Source organism: Rhea pennata, chromosome 13, assembly GCF_028389875.1.
Source record: "Rhea pennata isolate bPtePen1 chromosome 13, bPtePen1.pri, whole genome shotgun sequence".
NCBI classification, from domain to species: domain Eukaryota; kingdom Metazoa; phylum Chordata; class Aves; order Rheiformes; family Rheidae; genus Rhea; species Rhea pennata.
In genome coordinates this window covers 1,033,632-1,044,901 of record NC_084675.1, presented here as the reverse complement: position 1 = coordinate 1,044,901, position 11,270 = coordinate 1,033,632, and positions in this window count along the sequence as shown.

Below are 11,270 nucleotides of genomic sequence, written 5' to 3'. Positions count from 1 at the left end.
AGCAGCAGTGCTGCCGTGTCCATCTGTGACTGCAACCGGATGTGTGTGGGGTGGTATGAACTTGCAGAGGGCAGCCTTCTTCCTACACAGGACTCGTTAGCGTTTTGTGTAGCAGTGCCACCAGGCTAGCTCTCCTGACTCATGGCTGTGCATGGGGATCCCCATGAGTGACGGCCTGTGGGTTCCGTGGGAAGGTAACTGTGCTCTGGAAACATGGTCTCCAGGAAGCAAATTATCCCGGGGCAGGTGTCCCAGGCTGGTGCCTGTCTCTGAGGAGCTGGGTCACCCCAGGGGCTGTGGGGCCCACATGGGTGCTGAGGGAAGGCAGCACAGGGCTGGCAAAGACCCTGAGCAGCCGTCGGGCTCCCTATCCCCAGCTGGCTGTGCTCAGGTGCCACGTGGACACCACTCTGGCCTGGGATAGCTCAGTGGGGCTGGGGAGTCACGGGAACTCATGCACCCTCTTTTGCAGCTGGGGCTGCAAAAGAGGGTTGCTCTACAGCAAACTGTGTCCTGCCTCCTGCATCCTCTGCCACGGGTCCGGAGCCCACCGGGAACTCCTGGTCCTAGCGACGCAAGGTGGGACGCAAGGCACTCGCACAGGCAAGGGGCAGTGCAAGGAGAGCTGGTCTTCAGGCTCAGCCAGAAGCTACCAACCCATCAGGGAGCTCAGGGTGGCATGTCCTGTCCCTGTCTGGATGCTCTGCGGATGCAGCTCACCCAGGACGTGGAGGCTGCTAGCTGAGGCGAGGGCTGCGGAATGGTGCCCGGGGCATGCCCAGCTGGACAAGGCTCCTGCAGGGAACAGGGGAGCTCTAGCCTGAGGACAGTGACCCCCAGCCCCTGGGAGGGCAGGAGGCAGGCTCAGTGCGCGTGAGGCCGCCTGCTTCAGAGAGGGACGGAGCACATGCCCCAGGCATTGCTGGCAGCATGCATGTCGAGGGTGGAGAAGGGCTCCCAGCATGTCCCTGGGGGTCGCCAGCGGGTTGGGCTGTGGATGCGTGGGGACATGGCAGGTCAGCTGGGTCCTCGCACTTCCCCTGGGGCCAGCTCCACACTGACAGCCCAGGGCCAGTGAGACTTGGCCCCATGGTGACAGCCTGGGGCCAATGGGGAGTGGTCCCCACTCCTGCCCGCAGGCCCCAAATGCACCCCAGGGGTGCCTGAGCAGAGGAGTGAGATGCTTCCAGGCACTGCTTCTGACTCCAGGCCTCCATCAGCAAGGCTGTGAGACGCACCTGGGCCCCGTCCGGGCCAGAAGGGGCTGAGTGGCCACGTGTCTGTGCCAAATGCATGGCCTGGGGTGCTGCTGCTCCCTTTTCCCCTACCTGTAGCAGGGAAGGGTGGTCATGGGAGCCCTTTTCCCACCCCTTACTGCTCTGATGGGTGGGTTGGGGCCTGGATATCCGTGCAGCCGGCACACCACAGCTTGTGGCCTGCTTGCTGCTGGCTCTGGTCCAGGATATTGTCCTGGCAGCCGGTGTCATCACACAACATCCTCTCTTGTGATACTCTTTCCCCATGGTACCACACCTGCTGCCATGGCACAGCTACTGCCCTGTAATCACACCTGCAGCTCTTCTGCCAAGGGCAGCACATCTCTCATGGTATCTTGTCTGTCATGAAACACTTCAGTCAAGGTAGCATGTGCACTGCAACAGCAGATACAGCATGGCACCTATTTGTCATGGGGGGTTTTACAGTGGTGACGTATCCATTACAACGGCACATCTGCCACAATACGCCATGTCTCACAGCAGGGCTCTGCTGGGGGCTGCACACCTCTTGCAATAGCACATCTATCCTAGCGTTTCATCATCATGAATCTTGTCCCTCAGGCCAGCACACCAATCCTCTTGGTACTCCCCCAGGCTTTTGAGACGCTCTTCTCCTGAGATGTATCACAAATGGCATGTGTTCTGCATCTACCCGTCTGTCACAGTGTGCGGCAGCAGCCGGAAGCCCTTGTGCTCGATGCCCTCAGATGATCCAACTGATCTTGGCTCTCTGGGTGCCCTTTGTCATTTCCCCCACTCCCCTCCCTGCTATTCTTTCCTCGACCCAGCGTTGGCAGGACTGCCATGGCCTATGGCCCCTGCTCCTTGCCCCACCGGAGCAGCTCCAGACCTTCCACCTCTGCGTGTGTAGAGAGACAGACTTCAGAGGCTGGCTCTAGGGCTTCAGGACTGAAGTGCTGCTGTCCTCCCCAAGAGGTGGGGTTATGGCGGCATACGGAGGAATGGGCGGACCCAGTCCTGATGCCCCTTCCCTGCACACCACAGTATCTTCCAGGTCCCCATGTCAGTCTCCACCGAGCCGGGATGGATCACTGTGCACAAGATCCCCTTGTCCTTGAACTCTGCAGCCATGCCCCTTCTCACTACATCCTGTGCAGCCTGGAAGAGGCGTCATCTTGCCAGCATGACTCAGAGGAGTGGACGGATGTTGGGGTGCCTGTAGGCAGGAGTGGTGGTATTCGCTAGCCAGAAGCTGTGTGTGGCCGGGAAACGGGACTTTACCCTGCAGTAAAGCATTGGCACAACCACCCCAAAAGGCTCTGTTCCGGATGCTGCTGATCCCAGGGCTGGTAGTCTCTGTGCTTGCGCTGGGAGAACCAGGCAGAGGCTGGATGTCCTGGGGCAGGTGTGTGTGTGTGTGGGGGGGGGTCCCATGGGCTCCCCTTCGTGGGCACTGTACACGGGGCCATCAGAGCAGCCCCTGCACATCCTCTGGCACCCCATCTTGTTGCTGGCATGGGACGGTACATGGGGGCCTCTAGCATCCCAAGGTGCAGGCCCAGCACATCCCCTCACATGTCACCTTGCTGGAATGGTACAGGTACATGGGGGCCTCCAGCATCCTGAGCCACAGCCTGATGGAGCCCACTTTGGTGGACATGCTGATGATCACAGCCCGGCTGCAGCTCAGCCCATCCTTTCCTGGGCCCTCTGCTGCCTTCGCCAAGAAGGGCAGAAATTCCTGACACAAAGACTCTGTTAAGACACTCTGTTAAGTGCTCTGTTAAGACACGACAAACCCCGAGTTTGAGAACTGTCCTGAAGGTCCCTGACCCAGACTACCCGCGGGAAGATGGACGGACACCCTAGGCAGAAGGGCAGTGGATGGCTAGGATGCCCCATGGATGGGCCAGCTCTCCTCAGCTCCAGTGTTTCCCAGGGCCAGACAGTACCAGTACAGCCAGCATGGGGCAGGCAGGAGCTCCAGCTGCGGAGCAGTGAAGCATGGCTGGGGCTGGCCTGAGCTGCTTCTCGGCCTCCCTGTCCCTTAGGGTGGGCAGGGGAGCCCTGAAGCCCATGCTCTTGCTCCCCATCAGTCTGGCTCAGTCCAGAGCGTGAGGATCCGTTCTGTGGAGGGGACCATCCAGGTACCTAATTCACCGGCAGCAGTGTGCCATGTGAACAGCTACGTGGCTGTTGACCAGGTTCAGGCCTTGGCCCTGCAAAGGAGACTCAAGAGCCTCCAGAGCCAGTCAGGTCGGGGCAAGGTAACTCTGTCGGGCACAAGGTCCAGTTTTATCCTGTTCCCAACAAGCAGGACAGCAGTCTCAAAATGAAGTGTAAAGAGTCACAATAAAATTATGTGATAGGCAAAGGGAAAAGGCAGGAGCTGACGCATGACCTCAGGGATGGACCCAGCAAGATACCTGCAGGCAGAAGTGCTTGGAGTAGTTGCTTAGCTCAGTCCTCAGTGAGGCAGCATGCAAGGGGATGGAGTGCATGAACAGCAGAGAGGTGATGCGCAGACTGTGCAGGGTCCACTTCCTTCTGCAAGAAGGCAATGCTGGTGGTTTGCTCTGCAGGTCTTTTGTGGGACGCCCTGGGATGGGACATCTCCTTGGAAGACAGGGGAGAGCAGAGCAGCCTCCTGCAGTTCCATCTGAAGGACTCTGGAAACCAGCAGAAGGGGAATGCGTTCAACCTCTGACTGGTGTTGTATGGGAAAGACACAGAAATGCTGTGAAACTGTCAGGCCCACCTGAGCCATAGGGCACCCTACATCCCTTCCAATGGCTGCTCCCTCCTCCCTCTTCCCTCAGCACACCTTCTCCTGGACACAGTGATTTTAAAATTTTAATGGTATTTTAGACTATAACACCTCATTACAATTAATGCTGTTTCTGAGAAGGGAACAAAATGGGATGAAGTAAGGTGTAAAGGTATGTTCTTTACGTGAAGACAACATCGTGAGTGGCAGAAACAGTGGGGGATTAATTTAGCCCCGACTGAACCCCTGATTTTGGCCCTAGAAAAAGATAAACATGAAAAGGAAAAGGGAAAAAGACTGATGGAACGGCCGGCTTGTCAAAAGAGCGCACAGTTACGTTACGTTATACCAGCAAGATTGGCTGCTTGCAACAAAAGATGGTAATCCAGTGCAACGGTGGCCACTGCAAGGGATTTTTGATCAGGAGAATTAACTTCTCTGTGGTATTGTCTAGAAGACAGGTTTCCAACTCAAATGAATTACTGCTATGTTTGGGATAACTGGGTTTGGGCGTGGGAGCAATTGAGCCAAGAGGGAGGGAGGAAAGGGACCCCACCAAAGGTGATGTTTATATGGGCAGAAACTTGCACCCCAAACCGTGCTCCAAAAATGTCTGCTCCATTTCACATGCCAGACAATCTACCTGTCGTTCCTTCTCCTTCTCCTCCTACCCCTACTGTACCAACTGCTGGACTCTATCCTATGGTCTCTAACATGCTGACTAATTCTCCTGCTTTACAGTCAGGGGAATGGGAAGGGCCAGTTTCCCTGCTGCTGTGCTGCATGTGGTAACCAACCAGCCCTGGAGCCCTGGCTGGGCTCCCCTAGCTTTCTGGGGAAGGAAAATGCTGAGGTGAAGGAAGGACGCTGAGCGGTGTGCCCAGCTGTTTTCTAACATATGCACAGGATTCAGTCCAAGCTGGGGAGATACCCAGATTCTTTGGGGTAATTATTCTAACTAGATAACCTAGATAAAATAGTTAATAAGGATGCAGAACTAGCTCAGCAGGCCAGAGGGAAAAGAAATTCCTGATTGGCAAATGATCCAAACTGGGATTATAACAATGCAGGAGATGGAGCCATATGCCAAACAGGACTCCAAAATTTAGCAGAGCCAATGAGGGTATATGGCAAGGTAAGAGTAAATTGGACTAAAGTACAGGAATGTAGACAGCAGCTAGACAAACATCCTAGCGACTCCTGGGGAGGCTTTGGCAAGCCCTGCTAAAATATGGGGGAATGACCCCATGAAACTTCAGTGATGCGCTTGCAACTAGTGTTTTTGTAGATCAAGCAGCCCCCGACACATGAAAGTATTTTAAAGAACATACGCCAGGCTGGCAAAGGGAAACTTTACAAAAGATTTTAAGTAGTGGCTCTAGTAGGGACTTTGTAAGTGAAAGAAAGGGATTGAGGAGGAGAAAGGCCAAGCCTGGGGTTCTCGTCGAGACCAGGAAGCAAGGGAAGAAGTTGAGAACAGAGCGAAAGAAGAGAGTGTTGCTATCGTGGGAATTTAAAACACTTGCAGTGGGAATGCCCCCTTCAGCCATGAGGCCTGACTAGGGAAGGAAATTACCAGCGCAAAGAGTTAGTGCGTGAAAGAAATCATTCACAATGACTACAGGCGGGAGATTCTGACAGCTCTTGGGGGAGATAAGATCTAGGGATTTTTAGTTTGTGAGGCATCCACTTGGATCAGAAGGGATATATAATAGGAAAAGCGGAGGAACAAGAAGTTGAATTTTTAGTGGATATGGGAGCCGTGTTATCTCCTTTAAATTTTACCCTAAAAGGATTTGAAACCAAAGATAGGGTATTAAGACATGGAATCACTGGAGAAGAAAGCAAAAGAGAGAAAAAGCTTAAGTGAACTCCGATTAGTAACAATAGGAAACAAAAGTGTATGGGGGAGATTTGCATTAGCTGAAGTATCTCCAGCACGTGTCCTGGGAAGAGATCTTCTGCAAACCCTGGATGTCGAATTGTGTTTATCACCCAGTGAAACGGGTTCAATAATTACGGGGATGAGTGTGATTAAACCTAAGGTCCGAACCCCAGGGTGAAAGTACCCAAAGTGTTAAATGGAGTAAAAACCAGTACGGATGTTGACTTACCAGCTTCAGCCCAACCTGGGATCTTGAAAACAAAGGGAGGAACCCCACCAGCAGTAAAACAGTATCCAGTTCCCCAAGAAGCCAGGAAAAGCATATAAAAATAAATAGACTGAGATATAGCTGGGGGATTCTGAGAGTATGTGTTTTACCATATGATACTTCCATACGCTCTGTAAAATAATAATAATAATAAAAGAATAAACTAGATAGAGCTGGAGATCCAGCATAGCCTTTGTATAAGATTTGCGGACTATCAGTCAACATATGGTGACTCCTCCTCCAGCGGTACCTGATCCTTCTGCAAACACTGCATTGGGCTGGATATTTTACTGTGATCACTTAACTGCTGCATTTCTTTTTTTTAGCATTCCAATAGATGAAAAGAGCCAGCCCTAATTTGCTTTACTTGGAAATGACAGCCGTTAACACGGACGTGACTTCTGCAAGGGTTACTGGGTCTCTACCATATTCGCCCAAATACTGGAAAAAAAAAAGATTTGAAAGATATTGAGTTTCCTGGTGGATCGATTTTAAGACAATATGCAGATGATTTATTGATAACAAGCAAAATTCTGATGATTGTTTAAAGGATACTGTATATTTATCAACTGCATTAGCAACTAAAGGGCATTGTGCATCTCCATCTAAGCTCCAGCTGTGTTGCACAGAGCTGAAGTATTGGAGATTCATTCTGAAGGAGGGACAGCAAATAATTAATCCAGAAAGGATAAAAGCCATAGCTGAAAATCCTCACAACAGGCCACATACCTGAAACCCTAGAAAGTGACACTGTCTATACCCCTGTGTAAGTCAGAGGTGTTCTCACTGCAGCTACAAGCAGTCCTGCATTCCTGTGCCTCACACTCCAGAAGGGAGGATATCAGGACTTTGAGATAAGGGGCAGTGTTAATTATGGTCCTCTGGGCTTAACTCCTTCTGTCAGGACCTTGAGAGACAACACCTGCTTTCGCTGCTGGGACAGGGTTAATTGTTACGGTCTGAAATTAACTCCTTCTTACGCCAGCTATGAGATTTCCCATGTGACAGGACAAGAGGCAATGGGCAAAAACTGAACACAGGAAGTTCCGCCTGAACGTGAGGGGGAATTTCTTCACTGTGAGAGTGACGGAGCAGTGGAAGAGGTTGCCCAGAGAGGTTGTGGAGTCTCCTTCTCTGGAGATATTCAAGGCCCACCTGGATGCAACCCTGTCTAACATGCTCTAGGTGACCCTGCTTGAGCAGGGAGGTTGGACTAGATGGTCTCCAGAGGTCCCTTCCAAGCTTACTGATTCTATGATTCTACAATCTCTCCTTAGGACCACTGTTACAAGAGTAAAGCAGTTATTCACAGTCACTCAAACTCCTTTCTTCAGTGCTGAAGAGCGCTCAAGGCAGTGAACCTGGAACCTGTCGCTGGGCATGTTCAGTCACCTTCCCCATGACTGTGTGCGTGATCGATCGTCGTAACAGTGACGGAGGAGAGTTGTACCCTGCAGAGGGACTGCGACTGCATAAGGAGAACAGCATCAGGCCTAGTGACTCCGCCTCCACCTTCCCCTGAAGGATGTGAACAGGTTGGCCCCAGAGGCTGTGCTGGACTCTTTGCAGGTAGGTGACAGTGGATCTGCCAACTTGTGGAACCCCTCGGGACTGGGATGCCCTTCTGCAGTTACTTCCCTGGGATTGAGTGTACGTGGCTGCTGCGGCAGCGGTGGGTAGGATCAATTAGAACTGGCTGGTCTTAGTTCATTCATTTGGGTAGTTCTGTGGGACACCCAGAATGGCCCGAAACAACCCTTGGGGTTGTCATCAGCAGAAGTTCTCTTTGGAAGACATTTAGCAATACCAGGAACTTACATCCTGGCCCGAGCCAGCCTCTTAGATGGAGGTGAACGGTGAACACGGTGTATCTTTCAATTACAAGAAAGTTTTAAAAAGAAAAGGGAACAGGCTCAATGATTTCAGCCTGTACCTCCAGAAGTACAAGCGCATAATTTACAGTCAGGGTTTTCTCAAAATTCTAAATTGATACCTAAGTGGAAAGGACCGTTTCAAGTTCTAACAACTTAAACAGCTGTTAAAGTTTGGGGCAAAGGTCCACGGATCCATTATTCTAGAGTTAAGAAGGCTCCTCTTAAACTTAAGATAAGAAGAAACTATTATGGACCTCTGGGGTTTACTTCCATTACTATTGGTTGCTGCTAGTCAAGCTTGGAAAACCTTACGTTGAGACCAAAATTTATATTTGATCCTAGCTCAAAATATCACTCAAATATTACACAAGAATGATTGCTGCATATGTACACAAATGCCCCAAAGCAGTAATCAACAGTGAGTATCCTTAGCTGGAATAGTTTTAAATGACTCACACACACACACACACACACACAAAAAAAAAAAAAAAAAAAAAAAAAAAAAGAAGAAGAAGAAGAAGAAAGGAAAACAGAGTGGAATCATACAAGTAATTGGACTATCATCTCTGGTCCACTCACACATTTAAGTCTTTCTGTGGTCTGGTGGGATGAAAATGATACATCCTGTATAACTGTAAACGAAGGGTTTTATTATGACCCAGATTATGGCAATTGCAATAATGATGTATATATAGTAGAAGAAATCAGTCAGACTGTTACGAGTGAACTTGGTGATGTTGCAGGGGTGTTAACTCCACAGAGTTTAGGAGGTATTAGTTGTGCGGAAATGAGGCTTGTAAAGTCTTACCTCCTTGGTAGATAGGTACTTTTACGTTAGGGGTGATACTCCCCAGAATTAGGATAATATCTGAGCTGCAGGGAGTAGGATGGGTGAGAACACCTATAGGAAGAGAAAGAAGAGCGGTACCTCCCAATCCGCTATCATTTCAATCTACAGCTTTCCATTCATTTGTTAGATGGTTCATCCCCTGGCTGGGAGTTAGTGAATTAGAGAAAGCTATAGTGAATACATCGGCAGTCATGGAAAGGAATGGAAATGCCACCTCAGATGCAATAAATACCTCACAAAAAGAGGTAACGGAGATTTCAAAGGTTGAATTGCAAAACAGAATGGCTTTTGATATGATGTCAGCCTCCCGTGGAGGAGTATGTGCTGTTGTGAACTCTAGCTGTTGAACATACATTGATGAGACAAGGAGAATAAATGTAGACCTTGGAATAATAAAACAACAAGTAGGTATATTACAGCAAGTGCAAAAAGATAGTAGCTCCCTAGGATCTGAAGAAATTTGGCACAAATTAACTTCATGGTTTACCAAATTGGAACTGGTTGAAGAAATTATTTTTGCTAATTCTTTTTATTATAACTATATGTGTAATTGCTTGTATAATGATTCAATGCCGAAATTGTTGTTCTAACCTTTGCCTTAGCTATAGCAAACCGATATAATGAGGGTAATAGCTGGCTAGCTATAAGTCCTCAAAAGAAAAGGAGGGATTGATACTGACCCTCAAGGAGCAGGATGGTTCCTCCTGTGTGGAGGCAATGCTGACAACTATATTGAATTTGACAAGATGAAGGAACTTCATCGTATCCTGTCCTTGAGTAGAATAGATAGAGGAATTTCTGCTGGCTGTAACATTTTTCAGACAATTAAGTATTGTGCAACTGGGCCAAGAGTGAATAAAGCATGCATGAGAAATAATAAGTTCAACTAAAGGACACAGTGAGGAAGACTATCGACGACCACCAGAGGACCCTAGAAGACCACCTGAGGGGAGGAATGTCCATGCATCAAAGACATCTACATATGATAATGAAGTTCTAGGGTAAGTAATGAATATGTTGATGAATTCCTGGAAAAATGATGAATATGTATGCAGTAGTTGTATTTAATCTCTAAAGCTAGATGCCTTGGCACGCACATGAGGTGGAGAGATCCCCTGCGCGTCTGGCACTGTCATGATAAAGAATGCCTGCTTTCTGACACTTCAAAATTGAGTCTTAGAGAGTTTGATTTGCCGACTTACGGTAACAACTGCAGTTTACTAAACTTACTGGAGCAGCAAGTTTCCTCCATTCCTCATGTCCCAATCAGGACAGCCAAAGGGTCCGCTATTTCCAGATGAAAAGTCACCACCCAGCCCTAAGCTGTAGGGTTCGGGAAAGTGCAGTAGAGTTCGGAAAGCCTATCGGAGATTCCCATAAACATAACAGCAGCAGCAATGGCACCTATAACTAAGCTTCACCGCTGCCTTATTAGAATTGTTAGTGAAAGAAAAATCAATCTTCAGCTGCTTACAAGCAGCTTACAAGAAGCCCTTGGCTGAGGAACTTTGGTGAGATTCAGACCTCAGGAGTCTGGACCAGAGAACCGTCCATGGGCTTGGAAAAAGAGGAACGGCTTTATGCACTGTCCGAGATAGCTAAAAATGGCTTGTAGTTCCCCATAGATCCATCAGGAGGTTTAGAGACATGGCATAAATGCCAACACATTTATTACGACACGATAGATTAAAGATACTAAAGGTAATTCAGTCATGCACCCATTCCCCAGGCTAACAAAGAAAAGCATAATTCCATAAGAAACACTAGAACCACCCTTTGTGCAAACACGAAGCTGGGTGTGAACACAACGGAGCTTTCATTAATCCTTAGCAGAGGTGTGGTTGCATTTGCGTGGAAAGTTGACTCGAGTTGTGCCTAGCTTGGTAACACAGAAAGCCCCTGTAAGTGAAATGCGGCTGTCTGTGCTCATGAGTGAAAGGCGTACAGTCCCACACTGCACGTCCTGGCTGTAAAGCTGGACCAAGCTATTGGGCAGCACACTGGTGGCAGGATCCGGCTCCACTAGTGCCAGTGCAGAGCTGTCTGCACCTAGCTCCTATGGGCGTGGTGGACAGGGGGGCTTTGACGAAGGTGCTTATCCTTGCAGAAAGACAACCGAGGGCCCGTGAGTCCTCCTGCAACCCCAGCAGAAGGGCTGCTCCACTCAGGACTGCTTCCACAGTATGCTTTTGTGGGACAATCTGGGATGGCACATCTACTTGGAAGACAGGGGAGAGCAGAGCAGCCTCCTGCAGTTCCATCTGAGGGGTTCTGAAAACCAGCAGAAGGGGAATGCGTTCAACCTCCGACTGGTGTTGTATGGGAAAGACACAGAAATGCTGTGAAGTTGTCAGGCCCACCTGAGCCATGGGGCACCCTGCATCCCTT